Raw genomic sequence first — 13993 nt, 5'->3', positions numbered from 1 at the left:
GTGCTAATTAGTTGAGTTTCAAAAATATATTTTTTATCAAAAGGATTCAAAAAGTTGTTTTCTATATAGGTGCGGTAATATATTTATGTGTTAACAATTTAATTTGCCTATTATTATTTAATAGTTACTTATAGATTAATGTAGTGAGTATCATCTTAAAAGTTTTTCAACTTAAAAACAACTAAAAAAACTACAGTTGAGTGTGCTACTCATTTTTAATGAAAACAAAACAGTTTAAATTATGCCAAAATAATATACCACAAAAATAATAAAAATATTTTAAAGGCTATATTCGGTATATTTATATAGTATTGCATTCAAAATATACCAGATTGTTAGCTTTACTAACTAAGACCCCTAGTAGGTAGGCGTTTTTGCCCACACAAAAGTATTTCTTATAAACCTTCTGCGATTTTTGTCCCATCGCAGCCAAATTTTCAGGAATCATAAAAACTATAGTTATTATTGCATGTATCAACTAAGTGGGCGTGGCGAATGCCTGATCAAGAATATATATTATCTAAAGGGTCGGAGTTGCCTCCTTCTGCGTGTTACATACATTTACTGGAAGCACAACGTTATATTACCCCTTCATCCTATGGGTAGCGGGTATAAAAAAATAAAGAGTTCATTTCAAAGAGTTTTTTTTATTTCCATATGTGTTTTGACTGTAAGTGTTGACATAATTTGAAAATGGCACTAAGTGCTAGCTTCCTAAAATACTATATTATTGCAGTTACATTTTTCTGTTTGGTTTTTGCGTCCACTAAAAGCGCAGTTGTACTGTCTAATATGGAAATGAATTTTTTGCCCGGTTCGCAAACTGAACGCTTTAACTTGCTTTGTATGTTTAAGCTGAACACTCTGACGAAACTTTAAGGCTAACTGCCATGACCTGATTGAATACACCTTCTCCGTCAACAGCTGCGGATCAAAAAACACAACGCGAGCATTCAAAGTGGTTAGCATGAAAAGAGATTGGTTAAACTTCGTATATTCACTGTGTAAATAAATGTTCCCTTTGGTTTTAGGAATTCACAAGCCAGCTATCGCAGTCTTGTCTTTATCTGCCTCGTTTGTTTGCTTTCAATCATGTGGGGAAACAACATTATATATGTGTATGTTTGCTGTTAACCCCTCACTGATAAGCATAACGACGGCTATTGGCATCTTAACGCTGAGGATTGCTCATACGCCGCGTGGTGCGCATAATTACAAATCCTATAGAAATTAATGCAATTTAGATGACGGCACAATTAATATGCCAGGCCATAATATTATTACTGTGGGCGTTCCATCTCAACAGCTCTCTCTCTCTCTTTCTCTGTGGCTACCGTCTAAATCCTCGTTAAGTGCTCACCAAATGCTGCATAAATTCTTTCGAGGGTCGCTCTTTGATTTATGTAACATTTTGAGACGCGCGTCTGTCTAAACAAAGCTGTCCAGGAGAGCGAGAGGAACGCCATCCACGCTTGATTTATGTTTTTGCTTTGCCTTTTATTCTTTTTTTTCTGTTTATATGTATGCTTGTTTGCTGGCTGGCTCTCAGCTGAAAAATATATTTAAATAAAAACTGTGCCAAATGCAAAATGTATAGCGTACTTATCGAAGGCGACTTGGCATAAAAGAAAATAAACAGAGGAATTATGTGTAATTAGATGGCCTAAAATCATTGAGCACATTTTCATGCTTTGATTGAATTAAAATTGAAAATTCTAATCAATGTTATTGTAAGTGGCCAATGCGCAGCTTTTGTGCTTTTCTTCATAAATTTAATTGAATGCTAGTTTCTAAGAGAAAAATTAAGATGAACTGCAGATGAAAAATATTCGATACTTTGGTATATGTGTAGGTTTAAACATTTACTTGAAATAATTGCCAACGTTTTTAATTGCCGCAAGGCCGGAACTTTAACGCTTCATTGAATCTCTCCAGGGCGTCGTTTAATTCAAAACCTAATGAGCCCCTCAATCGACCACAAAAGGAAACCGAGGCAAATATTTACTTTTGCTTAATTTAAAACTCAAGTAGAAAAACGCCTTAAGAAACATACAAAATTACCATTTACCCCTTTAAGAAATAATGGTAGAGAATTAAAAACATCTAATTAATTTTATGTTAGACGAGACAGCACAATTCGTTTAGCATTTCGCCCTTCAAGATGTCCTGCGGCATCTTTGCGCCTAGATGGCTGCAACACTTTTTGCAGCCGATTGAGCACTAAATGAATTTTAAGTTTCCCCACGCACACCTAAACACACTCGCATGCTCATGATAAGTTTCGTAAGTTCGCTAATTGAGTTAGTCTATTAGCTCTGCGCTGTGTGTGAGCTAATGTTTTGAAATAATTAATCTAAAATCAACGTCACTGTTGTGATAAGAAATACTACTACGATTACTACTACAATTACTACCAATGCTATCTGCGCTACATGCTGCTTATTAATATCTAATCTAAAAATATATACGCACATAAAACAATCCTATATACGCATATAATGGGTAGCAGCTATTATAAGGATTTCTAATGAGCAGTGTTTGTGTGAGACTCATGATGAAACACGTAATAAGAGGACTTTATCTCTCCATTTACTATCCAGTCATTGCACTCAGATAATTCATTTTGGATTAGATAGAGATGTATATCTATATATAGTATTTTTTGGTGGTGTTTAATCGATTGTTACAAAATTTATTGTCCATGCTTTTTCCTATCTAAGCCCGCAGCTTATCAATTAAATGTCGTGTATTTTGGCCTGGTCGTGATTCAAGCTCGGAGATCGTCACGTGAATCGCACCACAAATGACCTCATAACAGTTTCTTATGTGGTAAATGTCACGAAAAATCATTGTAACTGATGTTATTATTTTGTATACATAATTATTACTAGAATTTTCTTAGTTGTTCTATTTTTATACCAGCTAACCGTTGGGTATTATAAGGGTAGGGTATTATAAGGGTGTAAGGGTATATGGACAATCTGGTATATTTTGTGCTTCTTGGTATATTTTTAATGCAATGGTATATCGATATTTGTTATATATTTTAGTAAATATGGTATATTTTTAGAAAATTTCAGTATATAAACTTTGGTATATCTCTAACTATATTAATTTGGTATATTTTAAGATTAATACCCCACTGTTATGTTCTTGTTAAAAATGACTAGCGGGTATTTTGCAATGGAGAACTATTGACTGTTCCTTTCTCACTTGGTGAACGAACAATTTGTTAATTTGAAAGTAGAATGTATTAACGATAATAAGTTGAGCTAACTACGTCTTCATAATACCGCACTCTTAGTATTATGAATACGTATTTAGCTTAAATGAAGAAATACGCAAATCGTTGGCTATTTTATCCAACTATCAGTAATAATGTCAACATACTTGTCTGCAACTAAAAATCCTTGGGTCAAGCACACATTCGATTGTCCTTTCACATTTGTTCTTTTGCCAATAGTCTGACATGGAAAATGTTATGCACATACATACGTAGATATGTACATACATATATCTACACATGTTGCAGGCAATCAAATCACCATATGCATTGCTATTTGTTTTGACAATAACGTTCAATAATGGAATTTACACGATTTTAATTTGCATTGGAAAAAAAATAAAATGTCAACTGCTTGAAGGGAGCACGAACAAAAATAATAAAAATGAATAATAACAACGTTCAAGGTATTTTTCGATGAAAGCATTTTTTAAATAAACCAATTTCAATAATAATTTGTAACAATACTGACAATTCGATTGGTATTTATTTTCAATACTCGATAAATATGCATTTTTATTTTGAAAGTTGAGTTAAAGCCAATGCAAGATTTATGCCTGATTTTTTATTGTTTTCTTTGCTTGATACTCGACCTCGACACTCTCGCCCTAGTATGATGAATGATGATGATGTTTGGTCATCGGTGACCCAGCTACAAAACTCCATCAATTACATTCCAAGTTGTGACTATGCCTCACCTGTTCAGTCAGGCTCCAAGCAGGATAAAGACCAAAGGTGTGTGTGTGAGGTGTGTGTTATTGCATATGGATAACGGAGCCATTTTTACCGTGACCTCAAAAACCCGCTTGACTGGACTGAACTGGACTGGACTGGACGTGGCATGAGGCTAGAAGTCAACTGTTGGAGCTGGCAGGTCCAGTTGAGCTACTGCCACTGTTGCTGCCTCCGTGTTGCGTATGTGATCCGTGTGTGTTCAATGTTTTATATTAAAAAATACCAATACGCCTGATTGATTTACGAGTGCGCCTGGCTGCATCAACAGCCAACTGTTGGGTGCCAACTGGAATCCCTGAGGCTCATCCAAAGTAGCCACTGAAGCGCTACTCAATTGTGGCCTGGCTGCAACTTGTGATTTTGCGTGTGTTAAACCTCAGTGCATAACTCTGTGTGTGTTTTGAGTATCGGCTTACACTTGTTTGAATCTCGAATCACCTCAACAGTTCTCTACTGAACTGTAGACTGACCAAGTGCAGATGCCAGGCACAGTCACATAATTAAGTTTCACTTGTAGAAAGTGTTTCAAGCATGCATAGTTGCAGCTGCTCTGCAGTTGCTTTGACTGCAATGTGAATACAGTTTATTTAAGTTGCATGAGAGCTGAGAGATAGCCAACAGTCAAGCACTTTTGTTTGTAATAATCTTGAATAGAGTCGATAATATTTAAATTTACGTTACTTGAAGTCTTCCCATTTACCCATTCAAAGAGTACTAAGCTGCAACGTGGCGGGTGTTTTTGTGCCTTCGGCCATTGTTTCAGCTGCCATTTTTTCATTTCCTTTCTCTACGTTCTACTAATGAGCCAGCTAAGCACATAATTATTTAATGCCCACTCAACACTACACTACAAAAGTGACGTCTTAAAGTTGCGAATGGCCTGTGAATTTATGAGACGTGCGAAACATTTGAATTTTTGAAGCGTTCTCTGGCTTAATTAGTCGGCGCAAGTGCTAGGAAGTCGAATGTTGTTTGACTCCCAAGGGCTGCGCGGCTCGTTGTGCTTTGGCTTGTGCTGCGCTGAGCTGCGACAAGCCAGACAGGACAATGGTGCTCGGCAAATGTAATTGGCAGCAGGTAAATGCCAGACCGAGGAAAGGGTGTCAAACAAAGTTTTTAAGCCGCCAAAAAAAGGAAATTTAATTAGCTAATTAATTGGCCGTCTCATCAACACTTTGTGTACGCAAAGTTATGAGCAAGCGAAATACTCTAAATAAATCGTAAACTAAAATTAGCCAAGATCCCATAAATTGATTTAGCTCATTAGTTGAGTTAAGCAAAAGAATTGTCAAATTAATTTGCTGGCTTTGTGCCTTTGTTCATTTCAATTATTGAAATTGGATTTGAAATTACCATCGCATTTGGCATTTGAACTCGGCTGCAATCAAATCTAATTAATTCCCAGCATTTAATTATTAAATAGCATGACGACTCAAAGGTCAGCGAAATGATTTTAATTAATAAATGTGAAAATTAATTCGCATTTCATTTTATATATTATTTGGTTCTCATCTAAGAGAACTACTCATTTTATGAGCAGTATATTTTCAAAGCTGTTCAAGCGTTTAACAAATTTATAAAATAATTCTTTTGAGGGTGTGACAATCCTTTAAAATTTATTTGCAGGAGACTCAAAAAGTTACCCAACTAAACAGCAAATCCATGGTAATAAATTTGCATTTGGTTAGCTCATAAACATCAACACAATGGGCGGCCACATCAATTACAGCAATGTACACGCTACGTATACGCAATGGCAAACCTCGGTTGGGACATTGCGTATACGCGACGTTAACGTCTGCGTTTTACAAAAGGTCATTATGCTCTTGGGTTTGTGGAGCTCATCGCGTATTGTGATGTTGTTTGAAATGGGCGCGATAAAACCAAATCGTCACGCATATCATGAAATGAGAAAGGGAATGGGAATGTGAATGTGAATGAGATTGGGAAGTGAGAACTATTCATCAGGCATACAGACAGACTGAAGTGGACAGTCTGAACAGGGCAGACAGACTTGAGTGTCACTTGTAGTTGGCTTAACAAACTGATTTGATGAGCACGCTGGACATGTGTCTGGATCACGTAGCTGTAATTAAATAGTTAAGCAATTAGTTGGATATTATACACGACGACGTGAGCAGCTGCGAAGGATTTATGTGAGCAGTCTGGGACAGGGATTGAAGTGGCTGAATATGCTGCCGTCAATTGCCAATCACAAAATCAAATCCACTTGACGGCAACTTTTTCATTGCCATAATGACAACTTTCGGCACACGCTTTTGGAATGTCTGTTGACCGCATTTTTGTTTAGCAAAGAATAAAAAAAGCAAAATCCAACAAAGAAATCGAGTGGAAGAAAGCGTGGAGAAGGAAATTATATAGTCGGTATCCCAGCATGGTCAAAGTGGTTAATTTCCAGCAATTGTTTGCCAAAAGGGACAGCTTGCAGGGGCGTGGCTAAGGCGGACTAAGCCAATTTGCGTTGTATTGTGCAGTTAATAAATAGTTAAGTTGAGTTGAGTTCATTTCTTCAGCTCTTTCATTCATGCTGGACACTGATGAAGTACATTAGCTTGAGACTGAAATCTGAGCAATGTCTGAAGTGCGAATGAATGAGTACTTTTTCCAGATTAATGTGCTTCAGTTTTTTATGTGCATTTTCTCGAAAGAATTTTCATAATTTGCCTTGTGTAATTAAATCGTTAGTGCATTTTAGCTGTGACAAAAAAAATTAGTAAGAAAGCTACAGTTGACTGTGCTCGACTGAGGGATACCCTTTACCCATTTTGAGTATAAGCAACAGAAATATACCAAATAATATACTGAATATATATATATATATTAGGTATATCGATGAGGTATTACACTCAAAATATGCCATAGATGTCAAAATATACCGGAGTGTCAGCCAAAGCAACTAAGACCCGATTGCAATACAGAAGTATTGTCATACACAATGTCATACCGATCAAAATTCGACTCTTGCTTAAAAATTACGCATGTTATTCGATTTTTGTCAATTCGGAGGGTGGAAGTACTGATTGCAAAAATTTAAAATAAACTTCATCTGTGTGCAAACTTCACAAATGCTGTCGAAAAAGACATTTTGGCTCTATCTAGATGTTCATACGGACAATTCGACAGGCAGACAGACATATAACATAGTATACAGGGCTATGGCTATATTATCTGAGCTGTTAACGCTGAACAAGAATTGAAGGTCGGAGATGCTTTGTTCTTCCTGTTACATACATTTCCTGTTGGCACAAAGTTATAATACCCTTCTACCCATTAAGTAGCGGGTATAAACTTGGTGCTCTCGAAATAGCTGACAACACTTTAATGATTAGGCAAATTGTTACTCAAAATTTATGTAAACTACAGTAAGCTAGAGAGGTCTAGGTGTAAACATAGAAAAGCCTGTCTTTCGGATGCCTCACTAATTCCATTATGATTACATGAATAGTGTGTGCTGGCAAAACAAAGACTTTGTGCCCATTTATCAAATACAACATCACATAATCCAATCTAATAGGTTTAATTAAATTTTGCAAAAACATTTGCATAGCAAAAGCTCTACGCATAACATATTGTATGCACATTCTATCAATTTTAATAATTCACTTTAATTAATGGACCAACAGCTCATGTGTGTGCCTCTCTAAGTCCCATTGCCTGTCGTCGTAGGAATCAACACGTGCTCCTTACGCATACAATTTATGTTGAGACGTCAGTGGCAGCCGTTTCAGAGACGAACGACGACGACGTCAACGTCGAGGACGACTCCTTCTGGCTTCTGGGCACTGGATTCTGGGCTCCTTTTCAGCCTGTCACCAGGGCAAACAAGCCGCCACACCTTGGCATATTTACTTGCTTACCTGCTTATGCAAGTAGTATGCATATATGTATGCGTAGTATGTGTGTGTGTATATCTGGTTGTATTTCAACCCACATCGCAGACAGGTAGCAATTCAAGGCAAACTGTCACCTGTTGATTGTTTGTCCTATCTGTCGACTGTGCATATTTTAATGTTTGAGTTTATTTCAAAAATGATATTATGTTGTCTACAGCTTTTGCATTGTGAATGGGATTTGCTGTGAGTTAGGTTCCCCTTATATTTTCTTCTATAGATTCGACATTGTTATGTTGCATTTTTATTTGTATTGCCAATTAGACTTGTCACTGAGTTTATGCAAGACTGGACAGCTTTTAATTAAAACTACACACAAGCATAAACGAAAACTATCCTCCGTGAATATCCTTATTGTATTGTGTTCTTTTTCCGCATTTACTTGTCTTCCTTTTTAAGATGCTCATGCTTTCGGTTGTCCTTTTTCTGTCAGTTTAATTTGCTGGAAAATTGCAAGAGGCAGGCTAATTAGGTTTTTTTTTGGCAAGATAAATTATCTGACCGCCAGGTGGTGTTGCCAATTGGCCTCGATTTCAGGGTTCAAATGTTGCCATAACATTTAGCGTTGGGGCATGGGTGGTGAGCCGCCTCCAATTGTGTCTACGCTTTTATTATTGTGTCTACTGCCTTTTGTTGTGCCACTTCGGGTGCCTATATGTGTGTGTTTGTTTGATGGACGGGGGTGAGTGAGTGTCCCAAATTTGTGGCATTGACATTCGCCGGAAGCCAAGGAAAAACATTTGCCGACGGCTTCTTGACGCCACGATATTTTGCTTACACATATTGTCTGGCCGTTTGTAAATCGCTCCTCATATTGATTGTATTTGGTCCACTTCTTACTTTGATTACCAAGCAAAATCAATATAACGTACATTACGTATACGCGTGTTGTGGCTCTGAGAAGCATTTAACTATTTTAAATTTTTCGATAGGCAAATTAATTCAAAGTCATTAAATATTTATAATTAAAAGGTTTAAACTTGATTAATAAGGTTTGAATACATGTCATTATAATTAAGTGTACCTGGTGTGATTTTTTTACAACTTATAAATTTACAATGGAAACAAAGATTGGTTTTAAAGGATTTCGTATTCAACCCAAAAATAATTTAACCACATGCAAATTTCGGTTAAATTTATGTTAAAAAAATTGAATTGTAAGCTTACTCTACACCGTGTTATGTTTCATGTAATTTATGTTAATTCATTGTTTGCTGGTCACAGTGCATAAATTATTTGTGTCAAATTCTAAGCCCGGAAATATTTGGCCGGATGTGGGAGCAACAAGCGTAGCGTGTGATAAATGACAGGATAACTGAACAATAATTAGCCAGACAAATAAACTTTAAGTCCATCGTAAATAATGGTAGGTAGAATGCAAAAGAATACAAATTTGATGTTTCTTCCTCATTTTGTGGCATTGACGTCAAATGCACTTTTGACCCAGCTATAAATAGTCGGGTATTTTAAGGCCGATCCAGCGAAAGCACGGAGTGCAGCATTTTTAATTATTTACAGACTGCTAACAGAAAAGTTGCCACAAAAACATTGGAAAACACTCACAAGCCATTTTGCATACGAAATGATGCCCTTCAACCAAAAGCTCTCGTCTGCCAATAAGACGACATTCACTGCTTGTGAAGGAATGATTGTAGAACTAAGGTTCGGTAAGTTCCTTTCCGACTTGGTCAGTGTATTCTTAATAATTATTTGTAATATTGCATAATTACAAGTACGGACAAATTTTGCATATTCTACTTTAACAGATTAAGTTCACGAAAAATAAAATCATATAGTGAACATAATACACAATTTTAGAAGAAAAAATGAAGTACTTCATTTTATTTTTCGGGAAGTTAATCTCTTAAAGTAGAAGATGCAAAATTTGTCTGCACTTGCAATTTCCTTCCTTTCTTGTAATTATTAAATTTTCGAATAAACTGTGCAATAAATTATTCTCTTTAATTACAGTTCTAACTTTTGATCAATTAGAATCAATATAAATTGAACATTTATTATCGAACATCTCCAATATATTCTCATTTTGGCATGTTTTAAATCGACTTGAACACAACCTGACATTATTTGTGCAAGGAAAAGAGCGATGTAAAATGCATTGTGTTCTCAGTTGGAGAATTGAATTATGTTCGACACGTCCGTTAAATATGCATTTAATTGAATTGTTTACAAGTTGGTTTCGCATGTTGCCAATATATGCATATGTTATGTATACTCGCTGCCAGTTGCTTTTGTTGATATAACTTGATTAAAGCGGGCAATTAAAAAGGGCTCGACTTTCGCAATTGTCACGGCCCTATCTTAAATGACAATAAATATTCAGATAAAAAATGATTTAAAGCAGAAACTTCTACATACGAGAATTTAATATTGTTGCTGAAAAGTAGGCAATAATAAAAATTGACTACTTTTGTTTACCTCCGCAACATTTGCATGTTTTTTGTGACTATTATTTTGCGTAGCTTGAGCCTATCTTATGGCTTATCATATGCAAATTTTCCATTTCTGCACGCCCACACAAACAGAATGACAACCTGCTGCCATTGATAAGTAGTAATCAGCTAGTGAGCGTGTGTTTGCGTGTGTCTGCAGGCGTGTCGAGAAACATATTCTGTAAATTACTTGGCCCCTGCCTTGTTATTTTATCTGGCAGCTGTTTCCGCTTTATATTAGAGACCAACTACCAAGAAGAAAAGAAACAGGAAAATCTGACAGATGAAGAGACGCCCACACTGTAATAATTTGTTATTATCAAGTGACACCAATCTTGATTTGAGTGCCTCCTTGACATAAATTGTAGTTATTTAAATCAGAGACTGTAATCATTATAAGTTGTTTTCAAAAAATCACAGGATGATGATAATTTATTCATTTTTTCTTAATTTGTTTCGCCAATATAACATAGTATCAATTTGAGTAATTTTATAGAATAGAAAAAAAAAAGAATTTTTTATACAAAAATAAAAATGAAAATATTTTTTTATTAAAAAATAAAAATTCCTTATATATATATACATATATTCTTGATCAATTGCGGGTTTCATATATTGACTTAAGTTTATATTATTGTACTATATGTTGAAATTAAAAATTAGGGTTACTTATGAATTTTGATAAATGGACCCAATATTAATCATGAAGAAAACTATAAGAATCTTAATTTTTAAAAGTAAATTTCGAAATGAATTGATCGACCTGGAAGGATCAGTGCGGTGATTTTTTCATTGAAAATGATGATGATGATTGATTTAAGTACATGGTTATACTGAGAACAAATTTACCACAGTACTATTTTGTTTACTATTTTAACAAAACTCTATCTATACTAATGTTTTTTATAGTTAGCAAATAAAAACACAACTAAGAGATTAAAAAACGTTATTTATAAGTATTTATTTGAGCTAACTTTTTGAACACATCTCTGTTGCAAAGCTCCTTTAATCGGATTGTTTTTTAAGGATTATATGAAATTATTGAGAAACTCTTCTGTTGTTATTTCTATTAATCGACCTCAACAAATTCAGAGCTCTTTATATGTATTACGTGGGCGCAATCGGATTATAAATATTTTCCATTATTTCATACTATCCAAAAAAATTCAATGTAAGCGAACCAATATCATTAAATCAGACGTAGTGAAAACTTTCTTACTTTTTCCACCAAAAAGTTATTGTTGAACAACTAATTGGCTTTAATGCTTAAAGTTTCGCAGCAGAAAAAAAAAACGTTAAGCATGTTAAGTATGTGAGCATTTACTTATTTCCTTTGCTGCTTTCAAATCCGTTAAAAGGACTGTCATGCATAAGGAATTGCTCTTTTTAAAGTAGCTCAACAGTAGCTAAATATTTGAAGAGTAAACATGAACGCAAGTCCCCCAGATTGAAGGGTTGTCCTACGAGGACACGCAAGCCAAAATAAATTGATTGACAATTATTGATGTTTTATGAGCCTACAGCCTTAAAGTCGTTGATGTACATTTGATGTGAGCTCTCGGCTGACATTTCAAAAAAATAAAATTGGCAAAAGGTATTGTAGAACTTTATCACTTGTTTTGTGATTACTTTGCATTTGCTATTACTGTATTATTAATTCAATTTGAAATACGTATTACTTGAGGCGTTTACAATCCCAAATAGAAATGCGTTCTTTAACATTTATAGTGTTAGAATACGATAGGTTTTTTTATTGTATTAAATACACGAAAAAATCAGTTAAATTTATTGAAATTCATTGAAATTTTCAAATGATATTAGTAAATATATATTTTGACTATCCTTTCTTTAACTGTATTAATATAATGTCATGTATTTAACAAAGTTTTATGTTGTTATTTTTGAGATAGGTAAAATATGAACTACCTTATAGGATATTTCAAAAAATCTCTAAATCATAGTAGTTTTTTAAGTAGAACAAATTTTTCATTCATAATTCTGCAGAAAATTACTACAGTAAGGCTAACTATAAGACCTGTATTTTTTTGTGTATAAAAACCAATCCAAATGCCAATCCTTATAACTCACCTGTTTGTATTAATTGCTGCTGTGGTTGTCAGTTAATGTGACGATTAAATTGAATGCAAAGTTTATTTACGCACGTTTACCGTTTACAGAACGATTCGTCGATTGATAAAAAATATTTTTATTATCAGCACTGGAACTGGAACAGAAACTGAAACTGTATGTGTTAGATTTGATTGCACCGCAAAATCCTCTTACGTATTTGTTCTACTTTAAATGAGACTGAAAACACGGAAAAACTCGCGTAAAAAGTGCTTCAAAAACTTTTCCAATTAAACGATGCACAAACAGCAAAATTGTTATCGACAGAAAATGTTAAATTCTTGAGTGAAAATGCAAAAAATTTTAATTACTCTTTTTATTCTTAAACAAATTTGAAATTTTTGTCTAAAATGTGTGTTCGAAGAGACCACACAAGAATTCGATTTGAAAAGCGTTTTTTAAACCGTTAAAAGGCGAGCGATTCGACTGCTGATGGCTGCTGATTGCTGGCTGCTTGCTGCTTGGTTGGTTGGTTTGCTTTCGACGCGCACGAAACGAATGCAATGGTGACAACGACGACGACTTGTTTTATAGCGAACGGCAGCCGAAGGCAAGGCGGCTTTGGAGTTTCAACTTCAACTGGTTGGCTCCTGTTGCGCTTTCAATGAAAGCTTCTCGTTGACCGGCAGTCAACTGGCTGTCGGTAAGGGTTTGTGTCTATGCTAGCGAAAGCTCACATCGCCCACGCAGACCTCTCGCAATTGTTGTTGCAGCGACTGCAGTGACGTCAGCCAGACGAGGTCGTGTTGATTTAAAGCTGTGCTAGTTGCCTGCCATTCGCTGGCGTTTGATTTTAACAGTTGTTGTTGCTGCTGCTTCTTCACCTACGCACATATTTGGTAGGCGGCGCTTAAATTTTGGGCACCTTTCGATGTGCCAGCCACCACAGAACCACAGGAGGGTTGAAAGATAATGAAATCAGAAAAATTATTTGCTGGACATTAGACGTTTGCTATGTACCCAAAGTAAGGGACAGTTTTAGCCTTCGTTTTCTTTTTGTTTTTTCTGCTTACGAGTATAATGAGTGAGCATAATGTGGGTGATAAGCCACAAAGTTCATATGTCATTCTAGCGATTTACATGTGACCCACGCGGCAGATCCAATTTCCTTTTGCAGCTGCATTTACATTTCGCATTAAACATTTTCTTTCGTCACTTAAAATGTAAGATAATATCTTTATGTAAATATGTACTTTCAAAAGCTATAATAAATATCACGCATACGCACTGTGTTTATCATGTCAGACATGGTATTAACCGACATTTAATTGCATAAACTGCAAAGCGTTAATTGTGAAGAAATTTATTCAAGTCAATGGAAAATGATTTCAAATATAATTTAAGTTAGCTATACAGATATTTTATAATATTTTTCTCCCTATCGCACTATTATACGGCAGCAATGTTTACCCATCAAAGTTTATAAAATTTGGTCATTAAAATGTCCAAAATATTCAAATAATACTTTCTTTATTTACAGTAATTGA

The 13993-nt window shown here is 35.1% G+C and overlaps 1 protein-coding gene across 3 annotated transcripts in view; it reads right to left on the bottom strand.

The window, feature by feature from the left end:
* LOC132798531 (short neuropeptide F) overlaps window positions 1-12990 on the bottom strand; it is a 40570-nt gene extending 27580 nt beyond the window's left edge. The window contains exons 1-2 of one of the 3 annotated variants that reach the window (XM_060810416.1): window positions 12818-12990; window positions 12468-12615 (exon numbers count right to left, since the gene is read on the bottom strand). The gene's annotated coding sequence lies outside the window, so the exon portion shown is untranslated. Of the gene's footprint in view, window positions 1-12467 lie in introns of all 3 variants that reach the window. The other 2 variants (XM_060810417.1, XM_060810415.1) reach the window with 2 other exon arrangements.
* Between the last annotated feature and the right edge of the window lie 1003 nt (window positions 12991-13993).

This window comes from Drosophila nasuta, chromosome 2L (genome assembly GCF_023558535.2).
Source record: "Drosophila nasuta strain 15112-1781.00 chromosome 2L, ASM2355853v1, whole genome shotgun sequence".
NCBI classification, from domain to species: Eukaryota; Metazoa; Arthropoda; class Insecta; order Diptera; family Drosophilidae; genus Drosophila; species Drosophila nasuta.
This window is presented reverse-complemented; position numbering and strand designations above follow the sequence as displayed.